The 16,948-nt window shown below is 34.5% G+C and overlaps 1 protein-coding gene across 2 annotated transcripts in view; it reads left to right on the forward strand.

Moving 5' to 3' along the window:
* The first annotated feature begins 2,239 nt into the window (after nucleotides 1–2,239).
* LOC130293998 (netrin-1-like) overlaps nucleotides 2,240–16,948 on the forward strand; it is a 143,956-nt gene continuing 129,247 nt past the window's right edge. For both annotated transcript variants that reach the window (XM_056543350.1, XM_056543351.1), the window contains exon 1: nucleotides 2,240–2,444. The gene's annotated coding sequence lies outside the window, so the exon portion shown is untranslated. The remainder of the gene's footprint in view (nucleotides 2,445–16,948) is intronic.

Raw genomic sequence — 16,948 nt, forward strand, 5'->3', positions numbered from 1 at the left:
AAATTGTAAATTACTTGTAAAGTATATAAGCAGCTCTGTTAGTTTGTAAACAAATGCAGAATCTGCTTGCCTAACTCCTTCCTGACAATTTTGCACAATGGCAATTTGAGTCCCCTTGCTTTTGAGTGGATCCTAAAGTGTTCTAGATGCACATGACACTTGTATGGAGATGGCACTGGGAGACAGGATGCAGTATCCCTTCACCCCTAGGTGCCACTCAGCAAGAGCTCGCAGCAGGTGTCTGCTAAAACTTATATTTTTAATTATGAGGTATTAGGAGAGGTAAGTCAACAAGAATTTCTGGTGACATTGGGCTTGTATCACTCCAAATAAAGTACCACTGTATCCATTAGAATGTTTTTTTATTTCATGCGCTACTCATTATTAGTGTTGAGCGGCATAGGCCATATTCGAATTCGCGATATTTTGCGAATATATGGATGAATATTCGTCATATATTCGCTAAATTTGCATATTCGTAATATTCACGTTTTATTTTTCGCATATGCAAAAAATTGGCATATGCAAAAATTATTGAACATATGCAAATTTTCGCATATGCGAAAATTTGCTCGCCAGTCTCACACAGTAGTATTAGAGCCTTCTTTACACCACACAAGCTGGAAGCAGAGAGGGATGATCACTGTGATGTGTACTGTGTGAAAAAAAACAAAAAAAAACCAATATTCGTAATTACGAATATATAGTGCTATATTCGTGAACATTCGTATTGCGAATATTCGCAAGCAACACTACTCATTATTTTAGCTTAGTATAAGCCTTTTTGAAACATAGGGTATTTTTGACTATAGTAAGACAGAACCTGAGTAATACATTTGTTCAGATTTTCAATGCATCTTCTGCACATTTCAGGAAACATTTTATGGCATTATTTATAGAATGGATGTCAAGAGAAGTATTAAAGGGGATCTGTGGGACTTGAACATTGATGGCATAGGGAGCTTGTGAGCAATGGGCTCTCTACATTGTTTAAACAGTCAGAGTGGTTCATGTGTACAGAATGGCTGTGCTTTGTACTTTATCCAAGCCAACGCTTCGGAGGGGAAGCCACAGCCAACCAGTGTTCTCTGTAATATTACACAGTGATCATTTAGATAAAGCAGAGAACCCCTCTCTATTATATTCATATGGTCTAACTGGACATATACATATATGAAATAATACAATTTTAAGATTAACAAATGATTCTTACAGCAAAATTGCTATGTGTAACCCCCCCCCCCCCCCCCGTTATTTGTGGAGTTTACCTCTAAGTACTCCAGAATACGATAAGGTTACATGGAGATCTATTAATTTACTATGTGAATGGGAAATAGAAAAAAACGGTTATTCTGGGGACATGGACCTTTCTTATTGGGAGGGAATGCTCTGTTTTGTGCTTGAGATTGTATTGCTACTATAATGGGTAATAAATTAATGATCAATATTTAACGACAGTTATATTGTGATATTGTGATAAACTTTCACAATGTATCTTATAGGCCAATGTTCACAGTGTAGAATAATCCCTGCTGGTGATATTACACAAGGACAAGGTAATCATGAATCATATTGAACAATAGTTTGGTATTTTACATTTTTCAGGGATTTTTCAATCAATGGTATGGGGTACAAGAAGAAAAAAAAAAGTGGAGAGTAGAGGAAATTAAAACAATACAACACAAGTAAACAATATTTTATATGTACATCTGTAATTGCAAAGGGAATATTTATATTTTGTATATTAAAATGCAAACATCAGAGGTGTATTGTGTTGTATAAGATACAACATATCAAACCTATAAACAGTGAAAGAAAAGAAAGATATTTATCTAAAATATCAGAGGTTTTGTTGTGTTGTATAGGATAAAACATATCAAACATACAAACAGCTATGTAAAGAAAGATATTTATCTAAAATATCTAAAACCTTTTGTCTCTTGCAATAAAAGAAATGCAGATGAAATGAACAGTGTCTGGACTGACAGGCATATGGTTCAGTCACCTGGGGATTTGGAAGCTGACATGAGCTCATTCTCCCAACAGTACATTTACTAAACCATCACCTATGCTGGTTTTCTCCATCTGTCTTCCTCTTTTTTACTATACCCCCCCATAGACACACAGTGCTATAACTCCACCCATTCCCTCCTGTGATGTAATTAGTTTGTGTTTCTGAATGGTGTTACCCTCCAACCCAGTATCAAATAAAACAAACCCTCCTCAATAGGTTGAGCTCTCCAAACATTTCTGCCTAGAAAAGGAATCCACACTTGAAGTCTACATGCTTTCCACTCAAAGCTCACTCTCTGCATGACACACTCCTAGAAATGGAAAACTTTCTGTCCTACATTATAAAAGGGCTATGGGTGATTTAAGCCAAATGAGAGAAAATTAAAACCACTAAATTGGAATCTTCAATGAAAGCAGATGTCAACAACATGGTAAGTGGCAGATGCAGCTTTGTGATGATGTTATCTTCCAGACCTATACTTTGTAACTCAGTTTATTTGTTAAACATTTTCCTGCCTGTTGCCTTTAACTCCTTCATGTCTAAACTTAAACTACATTGTATGTCTCTTCTACTACCAGCCAACTGTGGTGTAAGATTATTTGTGAGGGTTGTTTTTTTTTCTTCTTTTTTTTAAATAACTAATATAGTTAAATATAATATATATATATATATATATATATATATATATATATATATATATATAACAAAGAGAAATATAGATAAAAATGCCAATCAAATTAATAAGAACAGACACTGTCTATTTAGCTGCACCACCCTACAGAAATGAGTTTGAATGTTACTCAAAATGCTTTTATTTATTACTTATTTATATACATTTTATTGAGTTATATTGATATTCTCATAAATCATAAATGAATGTGGCACCAAGTAGATGCATACAAATAACTGAAAGCAGTAATGACTAATTCACTGATTCATCTATATAGTTGCTGTATCCTCACATCTAGGAGGTACTAATCACAGTGTGTGTAGTACCTTCATTATGATAGTTGTATTAATCTGTTAAAATATGGGGTTGTATATCTAGTTAACATTTCACTGTTTATAACTTGTAACTTGTATTGTAAAGTTGTAAAACATTATGCTACTGCTTTGGAACTTTTAGCCATTGCATTCTAATCTACTATGTTGTATTCTACAGAACATCATGGATGCGCTGCAAAAAAAAATACACTACCTATATATGGGTCAATGTGCTTTAATTGCCTGCCTAATGGCTCTCTACTATACATAAATTCCTCTATACACTTTATATTTTACTCATTTCTACTGGTGAAGTTATTTAAATAAAGTTTATTCTGACAGCAAATCTACCCATAGAAGATTTTTACTAATGAGCAGGTGCTTTGTATGACAGTCGGGATTCATATATCCCCATGGATTTAGATTTTAGATTTATGCAGTTAAGAGAATGTTAGAATATCTGTGGTTACAATTTATTTAGACACTTTTTACAAGCCTGGCATCATGTACTAAATTTTGTACTGCAGTGAAACTTTGCCTAATCCTCTCCTTTAAGGCTAAAGGTTTTAGACAGCTTGGTCTGACTAGTTTACATATTAACTGAAATAGAGGAGCAGAACCTAAGCTTCAAAGGAAGAATCATACTATATAGTCACTTGAGTAGTGTTTGCAAAGGCTGAACTGCTGCCTAATCAAACAGAGATGCTATGGATAAGACGCCATGTATTAGTAAGGTTTTTGTGTGTAAGATTGTGCAGGATCACTACTCCATCTTCAGTATATGCTGTACATTTAAGCTACCGTTAATTACAAATGGAGAGATCATTATATTATACAGATGTTTTTATCTTATTAAGTGTAATATATTACACATTTTCTATGACAATAGTAACAATTGACCCCAAAATTTCCCTCACATACCTCAAACCTCAACAGTTTGCATTTCATAATTGACTATTTCATGGTAACTTGCCATTGGTCTGGTTCACATGCAGTTATTTTCATTCTTATTCCAATATTGGAAATACAATTGTAAAGCAGCCTAAACAACCAGTGATGCAAAACAGAATAAATTATTGAATGCTTTTAAAGATGTGCACAGATTTTACATTGTGGTTGTGTGAAGCACGCCCAGTTACACTGTGATTTCACAGTTGTTCACCCAGAACAATGTTCCGTAACTTGGTAACACTAAAAGGGTTCTCAGAAATGGTTCTGTTTTCCTGCATATAAATGTCTCTTGCCCGTCCACACATTCGTTTTCTGCCTGAGAAACTGTACAGTTCTATAAAAAGGGTAAACTCATCAGAATTCAACATGTTTTAGTCTACGGGGTAGGCAAGCTGTCCAAATCTAACAAGCTATTTTTGTAGTTTAGGTACTGACCCCTTTTAAATGGAAACATGATGGCAGTGTCACTTTATAGGCTCACCCATAAAGGCAAGGACTGGGATTACACATTGTTATTTCATAAAAATCTAATCATTACTATGGTTATGCATGATTATACAAAGAGTGGAATAAAATATGAACTAATTCCTTACATTTTTTTTTAATTGATATTAGGCTATTTATTTCTATGCATTAGATGGAAAAGGGCTCCTATATTGTTGCAGGGGGTCACAATTTGCCTAGTCTGATGACACAAACATTTAAAATGTCAAATTAGTATCAATTACAATGGCAGCAATCACCGTCACTTGAAAACATATTATTTTACAAATCATTAACATGTAACAATTATCACGAGATGTGATTGTAATCAGAATACATAATAATCATAGTGCTTGAACCTGATAACACCTAATAACATAATCTACTTAATCTGCAGAATGGCTACATAATCTACAGTATTTTACTTAGCATTATTGTGTAATTAAGTAGTCAATCTGTGTCTTTATACTAGTGAACTGGCTACAGATGTACGAAGCTCTCTCATGCATAGCTTTTATAGTTAAAGATGAAGAAATTCAGAAATACTGAGAAACACATAGGAACAGATATGGGAAGATTCATAGATAAAAGGGACAAGGCGAGACAATTAATTGTCTTAGACTATAAGGCTAGAAAAATTGGAGCGATCTATTATAAATGGGTTTTAGAATCTTCATGACCAAAAACTTTTTCAGGCAGTCTAGTCATATTGCTTTGCTACTGACAGTATCACAATATTGTAGTGTATGTAACGGTCATTGATAAATAAAAATAGAAATTAGTCTCAAATAATTGGACTTCAAAGACCTTTGTCTTTGTCAACCTTATCAAGTATGCAACTTAAAGAGACACACATATATTTCTTTCAGATATTTGTTTTAAAATATTTTATTTAACATTTATTTTTTAAATTATTCATACAATCAATAATACAATGCATAGATTTATCATTGTTCTAGCATCACTGCATAATAATGCTCCATTAGAAGTTGCTTCAGCATACATGTAAAACACAATGAAATCAGTTCAATAGAGGTAATATCACCTCCACATACAATGCAAAATGATTGAAATGGCATAGTACAAGCCTATCATCTCAGAAGTAAACAAATACGGTTTAAATGTACTTCCTTTGTTCTGAACTTTGATTTTTTTCTGTTTCTTTGATTTAAACTTTATTATTTGAACATCACTATTGTTCAAGACTGATGGAAAATGATTTCATATTTAGGTTATTGTAATGTAACAATGCCTTTATTTAAACACAATTTCAGTTAGTTTTTATGTAATATACATATGTGACCATAATGTGGACATATGGTTATACATTTTAAATTTAAAACCCAATAAAAATAATTTTAACAGCCAGCAATATTCACATAGTAACATAATAGATCAAGAGACACTTGATCATTCGCAGTAAAAGTAAATTAAATGTGATGTCAAATATCACCCTTTCCCTGTCTTAAAAAAAACTGTGACCTGGAATTTTAGTAATCCTATGCTTTTTGCCATACAATAAATATAAGAAGGAAACAACTTACATAAATTGCTTACTTAACCCTTGCTATCAGGTACACCTGTTTGCTTGTTAACACAAATCAGCCAATCAGAAAACTGTGATCTATGTGACTATTGGGATTTCCATGCACAACCATCTCAGTGTACGGAGAATGGTCCGAACAATAAGAACATTAGTTCTGTATATGAAAATGCCTTGTTGATGATAGAGGTCTGAGGAGAATGGGTAGACTGTTTTGAGGTGACAAAAAAACAACACAAATAACCACTTGTTACAACTGAGGTATGCAGAATACCATCTGATCACACAATACATTGCAGCAGATGGGCAACTGTAGCTGAAGACCACATTGGAGGTCTCTTCTGTCAGCTAGGAAGAGGAAACTGAGGTTACAGTTCACACGGGCTCACCAAAAATGATCACTGGGAGACTGGAAAAATGTTGCCTGCTCTGATAAATCTCGACTCCTGCTGCGACATTTAGATGGCATGGTCAGAATTTGCCATAAACAACATGAAAGCATGGATCCATCCTGCCTTGTATAAATGGATCAGGCTGGTGATCGTGGTGTTTTGGTGTGGGGAACATTTTCTTGAGTTTGGGCCCCTTAGTACCAATTGAGCATTCTTTAAACATGACAGCCTGCCTGAGTATTGTTGCTGATGATGTCTGTCCACAGTGTACACATCTTTTGATGGATACTTCCAGCAAAATACTGCACCATGTCACAAAGTTCACATAATCTTAAACTGGTTTCTTAAACATGACAATTAGTTCACTGTACTCCAATGGTCTCCATAGTCACTAGATCTTAATCCAATAGAGAAACATTGGGACATGTTGGTTCGTGGGAGATTCACATCATGGATATGCAGCTGATAAATTTGCAGCAACTGCATGCTCCATTATGTCCATAATATCTGTGAAACGTTACCAGCACCTTGTAGGAAGTATCCCAGGAAGAATAAGGGCAGTTCTGAAGAGAGTCTAACCTAGGTGTAACTAATAGTGGTCAGTAAGTTTAATTTAATACTATACAGTTCTACTGAGCACTTTGAAACAATATACAACCCAATAGAACAAGGGTTTACTATCAACTGCTATATCAGTTGAATTATGTTAGTGAATTCATATCAGTGAATTATATTAAGGAACTGCGTGCTTTTGGTTTGCACCTTGTTCAGCCCCTAGTTTCTTTATGCAGTTTGCACCATTATTAAAAGAAAGTGGCCAGTCCAGCTCAGTCTACCACTTGAGTGCTGTTTTTATTCTAAATTCCCAAAAGCTCCGAGAAGCTTTTATTCTAAATTCCCAGAAGCTCCATGAGGCTCCCAAAGCCACTCTACACTATACTGTGAGCTGCCTGTCTGGCAACTAAGAGGGGGTATATAAGGGAACTACCTGTAGGCTACATAGCTAGTATGGTTGAAAAAATACATACATCCATCAAGTATAACCAAAGAATTGAAGGGAAAGGGTATGGCTGACTGAGACTTGTTCTTACACATCGGTTCCACGTGTTATGCTTCATGTCACAAAGATACAAAGTGTTTCCACTTAGTGGATTGGCGCAGTGAAGTCAATCTGTGCAGATGGTGATAAAAAGATTTCCTTAATAATTAGGTTGATGTTATGTGGTGTGCCTTGGTGTTAGGTGCAGAAAAAAGGCCAGACATGGTTATCCTGTGAAATTGAAACAGCTTTTACTATAGTAAAAACTTCCAACTTATGAAGACAGAGTTTCTTAGAAATTCACATTGAACAATTCTGACTGGAGCAGGGATGTAACGTTTAAAGAAGTTAAGTAGGATATTAGGTATTTGAGGCTTCTTAAAGGGTACTCCTGTGATTTTTTTTTTTAAATCAACTGGTGCCAGAACAGATTTGTAAATTACTTCCATTTAAAAATATTAACCCTTCCAGTACTTATCAGCTGCTGTATGCTCCACAGGAAGCTCTTTTCTTTTTAAATTTATTTTCTGTCTGACCACAGTGCTCTCTGCTGGCACCTCTGTCTGTCTCAGGAAATGTAGAGTAGGAGAAAATCCCATTAGCAAACCTACCCAGCTCTTGAAAGTTCCTGAGACAGCTGATAAGTACTGGAAGGGTTAAGATGTTTAAATAGAAGTAATTTACAAATCTGTTTAACATTCTGGCACCAGTTGATAAAAAAAAAAAAGTTTTTCACCGTAGTACCCCTTTAACTGTAGTGTCACTGGGCCCAGAATCTCATTTCATAGGGTTTCTGCACTAGTTATCTCCCAATGGATTCCCAAGAAAAAGTAATTTACTTATACTTAAACTTGACCTGCAATACCCACTGTGGGCTACAGGTCCTCTGAAGATGTTTACCTGGGACAACCATGTTGTTTCCAGACCAGACCTGAAGCCCAGAAAGGTCCTAGAGTTGCCATGGGGCATTTATAGAAGTCTCCCCACAGACTTGTTCTGAAGAAATACTCCTTTATTCATTCTCTCTTCTTAGATTGGGGCTGGCAGGGATTTCCAGGATATGAGGATTCTGTAGGGGCTGTTAGCCCCAAACAATCCTGGGTAAGGCCTTCCTTTGGAAGGAGAAAGACAGGATGTTCCTATAGACTGAACTGGTTTTGCTATCTGTAGAGCAGACACTCCCCACTCCTCCTCCAGAAGATTCCGTTTTATCCTCATAAAAGGATTTTATATTGTAAAAATGTAAAAAATAAAAAAAAATAAAAAAAAAACAGCAACACATGAGCACACAAACACATATAGTATTGACACGGTCATAGTAATCTGAGCAATAAAGTAAACAGGTAACTAAAATCACATTGTAAACACTAAAAAAAAAAACTATTATTGCAGAATTGCCTTTTCTTCATTCCTTCCCAAATACATATAATATCAAAATGAATAAATAATTTAATAAAATTAAATAATTATTGCAGTTTTTTTTTTTTTTGTACTTTGGCCCGAACAAATTATTAACAAAAGCTATTTAATACAATGTATGTACACATAAAAATTAGTTATGTCTCTAATAAGTTAAAAAAGACAATGCACTAAAGTTATGTGCCGACTATATTTACTGGAGATACACATTAAAAAATATACAATAAAAAGGGACATTTTGGGAGGGATTTCCAATAATAATTAGACTGTTAAGGAGTTAAAGGGTTTTCCAACACATAGCAGATATTGTATCATTACTGTATATGCCATTATTTCATAATGGTAGGGGTCTTACTGCTAGAACCAATATACACATAAAATGAAGAAACAAAGACCTCCTGCACCTTACTGTTCACAACCTGACACTGTGCTGAGAAATGCAAATTCTCATAAAAATGGAGTTTGTACTTTCTCTTTGTGTTTGTCCCGGGTTTGCTCCTGTTATTCTGGATTCATCCTACACTCAAAAAAAAAAAAACATAATGAGGTTATATTGTGAGCCCCAATGGGAACAGGTCTGATAAAAAAAAATCTATGTACAGCACTGTAGAATATGTTGGCGCTATATAAATATACAGTAACTCCACATTGGCAAGAAAAAAAATAGACACATTTGGGGAAAAATTAGGTGGCTTTATTCTGGTAATCAGAAGGGATCCAGATTCTTATATAAATAAATAAATATATATATATATATATATATATATATATATATATGTGTATATATATATATATATTGTTGTTGTTTTTTTCAAAAAAGCAATCAGTTGGCCTATAGTAATACACATACACCATAATATGGGATTGGTATAGAAGAATGATATATCTCTTTGTCAGCAGAAAGACTATGAATAAGCTGTGTATTGAATCTTCAAAATTAAGCCATTTTTTTGAAGAGAAATGTAGTTTGTCTGTAAATCAACATAATTGTTTTTACATTTGTATTAGATTTTTTTCAGTTGTGTCAATCATATGAAATAATTCTTCACAGTTCAGGAATGTTTAACTTTATAGGTCATTTCCCCACAATTAGAGTCTAAAATACTAAGATCAGTATCATGTACTGCTTTCAGGGTTAATCAGTTACGCCAAGCATCTCATTTCATCTGGCCTGTGTAATGTTGGGAAATGTGAACATCTATTCAGGACAGAATATTGGTCATGTTCCTTTATCTAACAAACTATCTGTTTAATGTGAAAACATTCATGTGAAGTCAGCAGGGATTGCTAAAACAAATTGGATTTACAATAGTATTAGTAAGAAAGTATCATATAAACAAGCAATATTAGTTGCTTTTTTCAAGTGTTGTGTACGTATTTGAAGTAAAAAATGCTGATATATGAATCTAAAGTGGTTTCACCATAATGAAAAACTCATTAAGTACCAATTAAACAAGCCTTAAGTATCAAATTAGTAGCTGTCCGAAACACACCACTCTCTACTGATCTAAATGGGGCTGTTTTGCAATTCAAGAACATTGCTTAGTTGTTGCTGTATTGTAAAAAATCAAGTAAGCGCTATGGTTTACTAAACACTACAACGCTATTGTTCTGTAAGGATTGATGACAATTGGACATTAAAATAATATATCAACAATGTTTATGTTTATGAAAACCCCCTTAAAGGAATGAATAAAGATGCTTATGTTTAAATTAATTAGATATAATACTGTATTACATGCATAAATATAGTTTATTACACTAAACATGATGGTTATTTAAGTTTATGTTAACATGAATTAGCCTAAAAGTTGAATATAACATAAAAAGCAAAAGCTATAATATAAAATTGAAGAAATTTGCATAAACAAGTTGTGTTTTTTTTATAATGCTGTTGTATTTCATTGAATTATTATATAAATTGTTATATTGTATTATATTCTATAGGATATGAATACATTGATTGATCACTTAGTACAATTATTCTCATACTTTATCAGCTTTGTTTTTCCATGACATGTACCCTCTTAGGATCTTGAAAAACTCCATAACCCACCTACATATGAGCTTTGTATAAGCATGTGCAAGGAATAAACATGTCTTTAATCCAAACTTTCCTTTGATGCAAAGTTTACTAACTGCTGAACCTTGAAACTAGTTTTCTTCTCAGTTTCATTTGAAAAGAACATAAAAATCTAAATTCTAATGGATGTGCAATTCCTTAGATCTCAGCATACCATAGGTCAAAACGTTCAAATCATTTCAAACCAAGTAAGAATTGTTACTTCCTTTATTTGTTAGTATTTTTAAATATTTTAGTATCAAACTTTTTGAGCCATTGAAATATGCTGCAACCTTTAAGATCTACTGTAAAACGATAGATAACACATGCAAATTGTGCATGTGTAAGTATAAATGGTATCCCTAAAGAAAAGTTTGTATATTATAAATTATTTTATTCTATACTTATCCCAAGCACGTATGTAAACATAGAAAATAAATTATTAAAGAAAAAATACTCAAATAAGCACAATGAACAAATCTTGAAAGCAAGTGACACATGTGCCCATAAGAAAGTATTGGGACAACATAAAAGTGTATTCAGGGACAGTATTCATCAAGAATTACTTTTAAGTGCTCCGTACCTGACAAAAACTTTATTAAATAGGTGTATACATATCTATTTACTTCTGCACATTGATTAGTTTATTGAAATGTTATGTAATGTTACATATTGTAGCTCATTATAACATGCATAATTCATTCTGGTCAAGATATTTACTATGAATTAATAAATTCTTACGCACACCCTGCCCCCTCTGACAAGTTTTAAGATCCGACCAAAAAATAGTTAGAATATTACATCTTACATATGGCATGTCAATATGATGTATGGAGCATTCACACCATAAAATATGTTTGAAACTTAAACAAAATATTTCCCAGCTGTATGTCTGTGCTGTAAAGAATAATTGTGCTACAAGAAATTGAAAGCTTATTTAATGTACATTTTTGATATCTAGAATAATATCACAGTAAACCAGTAGTAAAACCCTATAGTCCTCAATGTTTGCTCTGTAATTTGATCATTGGTTTTGTCAGAGATGTTCTCCTGATAGTTTTTTAGACTTTGAACATTTTTTTGTTTACTTCTTGCTATAAATAAATATGAGGAGTTACTTGGAGAGGTTTGTCTTCCTGCTTTAGATACTGCAGTAGCGAGCCAATGCTGTATACTTTTAAGAAACTATATAACAGATTTCACACAGCCTGAATTATTTTCCCCTCACTCCCATGTTAATATGCATCCTTTCTGTACAATTCCTATAAAACTCAACAGTAAGGTTTACTGTTTAATTTACTTTAATTTAGTTTAATTTACTAAGAAAATTAAGCTGTACCGATTGCAAGGGGTGTCATTGACACGAGCAGGAAGAGTTAATAATAACATTTAATAATAATTGGTATACATACTATTTTAATAGCAGACTTGGTACATATGGTGAAAGAATGTAAAGTCTGTATCCGGAAGGTGCCATGCTGGGGTAGACCAGGTTCATGACTGAGCTCTTACATATGTGCATGTCAGCGTGCAGTGATTTGTATGTAATCATTTGTACAGGAAGGGAACCAAATCTTTGTCCAAGCTTAAAGAAAAGTATGACTTGACACTAGTACTATAAAATACGAGAAAAATATCATCTAATGACATCACTGTAACAATGAGAGCAAGCCATACCGAAAAAAGATGGTAGTTCTGACAACATGCAGCTATCACACAATAGATCCTAGCTTAGTGCAGCAGAGTGCAGTCTTGACACCACAGACTTCTTTATTCCAAACATATATCATACAGAGTAAAACATCACTTTGTAGGATACATGCTCAAAATAAAAATTTATTCTATGCTAATTTGGCACTTTGCAATAGTGAGTTTTGTTTTGTTTTGTCAAGGTTCTGTTTTGTCAGCATCACGATAAATACCTATTTTTGATGTATAGAAGTGGAAGTTAGTCCCTAAGAATTAATGTCCATGATGAGGACGAGAGAGATATTGGAAGGGACATATTGACAACAGACAAATATTATATATATGATAAGCATTTACTAATCCAAGCCTACAGCACAACTAATCAAGGTGAATATATATATATATATATATATATATTTGTCTCACAAAAATTATTTTGTTAAACACCCCCGAACATGAAGCGCCTTCTTGTAGTTTACTTGTGAGTTACTCATTAAAGCCCCATTCAAACTATGGAAAATCTGCACAGAATTTCCATTAGGAATTCTGCATAGATTCCGCCTTGGAGCACACTCCTTTTGTTTTCAATGGGTTTGCTGTGCTCAGTTCACACATCAGAAATTTCTGAGAAGAAACTTCTGAAAAAGAATTGGATCCTCCTGGAAGATTGAACATGTTGAATCTTCCTGTGGAATAACAAGAAGCCTTGTTAGTTAATTGGACGATGCATATGTCTGCGACAAATTGTAGTGGACATAATGACCAATTCCAGATCTTTTCTGCTAGAGATAGAAGATTGTGGATCAGCAGAGGAACTCAGTGAGAAAAGTTTCCTTGATAAATTTCCTGAAATGAACATAAAGGTACTCATACACCTTAGATCAGTGTAACTAGTGTGCCAGACACATCCGTAGGTGTGCCACAAGCACCGTCTGCTACCCCATTCTGTAATACTGTAGCCTCACTTCACTCCCCTGTTCCCCGATGTGCTGGCTGGTCTCTGCATCCATATTATTGTATTCTATAGAGCTTGTGACCATACACATCACTCTGCCTCCTCCACTGCACCCGAGAAGAGTAATTCTATGGAGAAAGCAGTGTGACATGTATCATCACATGCTTCTCTATAGGACTCCATGATATTGACAGGGAAGTTAGCCAGTACACCAGAGAATGGGAAAGTGAAACGGAGCTACAGTTTTACAGAAGGGGTCAGCAGACAAAATTAACCAAGTAAGTTAGTGCCACACAAGGGGGACCAACATACTTGCAAAAAACCTGTTGGGGGTCCTAACTACAGGGTGCGGAGGGCAAACAATCCACAGGTGGCCCTACCTACATAGGGGGGGCAAACTATCTAAAGGTGGTCCTACCTGCAGGGGGTCCTATCTCCAGGGGTATTGAGCAAATTATTTACAGGGGGTCCTACCTACATGGGACAAACTACCTATCTGCAATGAGGTCCTACCTACAGGGGGTCATATCTACAGAGGACATACTACCTAACGGCAGGAAAACTACCTACAGGGGTTAATTACTGTACAGGGTCCTACAAGGGAGTTCTGCTTATAGAGGGGTAAAGTACCTGTCAAGAGGTCCTACCTATAAAGGGCAAGCTACCTACAGGTGGGTCCTACCAACACAGGGCTCACTATCTACAGGGTACATACTACATGGGTGGGGTGCCTCTCAGTAAAACAAAGAATTCAAAGGTGTGCCCCGAAATTAAAGAGGTTGAGACACACTAGTGGCAGGTACAGACAATGGCTAAGATGTATGGTGGCCTCCTGAGCCTCCAGTGCCTGACCATATTGTTGTGGGATGAATAAACTGGAGTCAGAGCTTACCCCTTTCCTACCTGTAGAGGAAGCATGAATATTTTGCCAACATGCATGGAAAAGTTGGGAGAATTAAAGTTCATTTAACCTACAGTAATTGAAAGTGTATGGTCACTTTATGGGAATTATCCACTATTGTAAAGTTATTCTTTATGTACAGGATAGGGCATAACTAGCTTTCATTTGCCTTCCATTTGAAAACATGGCTTCTTAATAGGATATGTATTAATTGGAAACATTTCAGTTGAATGTATTTTTTAAGTTTTAGTTTTGTATGTTTCTGTTTTACAAACCATACTAATAAGGGTTATACATCATTTAGGCACAACATATCCTATTTTATCAGTGCGCTAATGAAAACAAGCTACCCCCATAAGGAAGTTGTCAATCTATTCTCACTTGCATGAACACAACTTCCTGACCCCTTCAATGGCATTCAGATTATTTTCCTGGATCAATTACCTGTGTAGGTGACTTGAAAACATAAACAAGGCAATAGAATGTTACATTCTACTCCACAGGTTAGGACTAAATGATGAATAAAAAGAAGGAATGGATTGGTAAAACTAATTCTAGTTCTAAACAAGTGAATTGTTCATTGCAGTTCTCATCAATTCAATATTGTGCTAAATATCTTTGAATAGTTTTTGTGGCTTTATAATACACTGGTAATGTGGCAGTCAACCATAACTCTAAGAGTAGCATTCTTCTAGTGAATAGACCAAATATGATGAGACTGAAAGTTAAAATGGGGGAGGGGAGCACTGCACTATACAGAGAGATCAAAAAATCCAGGATACCAGACAACTGCTTTCAACAAGTGAATTCCTGAGAACCGACAACTACCAAGAAAGGAAGAAAAATGGTCCAGGCTAAAAGACTGTGAATGTTCAAAGGTTAACCTTTTTATGTTTGTGAAAGCATTGAAATCATCCAATTCATAAATATAGTCCATATGGTGGACTTCAGAATTCCTTAGTGCCTTAGTGCTGCTGAGCCACACACATTGATGCTCGGAATACAAAGCTTTAAGTGTTGTTTTTATGATTCCCTCAGACAAGCCCCTAGCTGTGTAATTTTACACAGAGAATAAGAAGATTGCAAAACAGGATGATCCACATGCACATTAGAGTGTATACATTACTCCCCTGTACACCATGCTCTATATCGCTGCAAGTATTATGAGACCATTTTTTCTTAGATCAATATACATTGTAATGTGCAACTTTAAAATGCTGTCATAAAAAATAAGCTGGTTTGGTGGCATGCTGACTTGTACTGTGTATAGTGTTTCTTAAGAAACGTGTGCCACAGTAGGTAGCTGGCAGACAATCTATATTATTGTCTGTTTCGGGGGGGGGGGGGGGGTTGGCATGTACTCAACAAAATCCTGAAAAATGACAACAAGGGATGCAATGGAGTATAGAGACAAGCAGTACAGAATATTTCTATATTATCAACTATGAGAAAGCAGTAAGACATACATACATACATACATACATACATAAAATAAACATTAGGAAATGCAAAGCTTTTTCGGGGATTTATTTATTTGTTATACTTGGTGTCAAAAATACCTGAATGCCAATGAAACCTTGAAGACTCTATAATAAGGATAATGGCTTTGAATGGAAACTATGGTGTAGTGTGAACAGAGATTATTAGCCTATGTAATGTTTATTGCTGTACTATTAAATCACTACAAAAGGAAATATAATATGCCATAATACCAATTTTACAGAAGCCTTTTTATAACCCAGATGAAAACATGTCTATAGCATGTTTTCACCTTTTCAAATGCAATATTCTGAGGATGAAATATATAAACCTTTTATTTTATATTTTTAACCATGAAAAGATAAGCAAACATTCAAAGTTGGTCAAAATTATTGTTTCTATAATTCATCCATATTTTGTGTGAATACAAGAAACCCTTCTTTTTATCAACTTTAGAATGCTGAGGACTTTCTACATATTCAACTTGGATACCTAGCTATTTCCTATGGATATGCACCATTGTATGCATGATAATTGGGCGTTTTTTTTTTTTTTTTTTTTGGGGGCGGGGGGTCATAGAATGGGGTTTAATGTAGTAAAAAGGACATAATAAAGGACAAAGAATATTTTTTTCTAATTTAGTTTGCCCATAAAATGTATGTATTGTATCAAAATAATAGCCAGTGTCTCTTTTGTGGCACCAGATAAATCTGAACAGATCCATATAAATGCCGGTGGGAAACTGAGCTAGACATATCTGAGGGCACCCTAAATGGATAAAGAGCTCTAAGGTGCAGAATAATTTTTTTTATAGAAAGCACAAAAGCAGGTAAGGAAAAAGCTAGGGAGACAAACAAATAACATGTTTATCATAATATTTTATGATACGAATGGATTTTAATATACGTTTAATGTAAAATATGTTTATATCACAGAAAACAGGTGAATTAGGGTAGGGATTACAAAAATTCATTTTATTTAAAATCTTTTTCTGTGGAATTTGGGACAACATAACTAGGGATGAGGGAATGGAATCT

The sequence above is a fragment of the Hyla sarda genome, chromosome 10 (genome assembly GCF_029499605.1).
Source record: "Hyla sarda isolate aHylSar1 chromosome 10, aHylSar1.hap1, whole genome shotgun sequence".
NCBI classification, from domain to species: Eukaryota; Metazoa; Chordata; class Amphibia; order Anura; family Hylidae; genus Hyla; species Hyla sarda.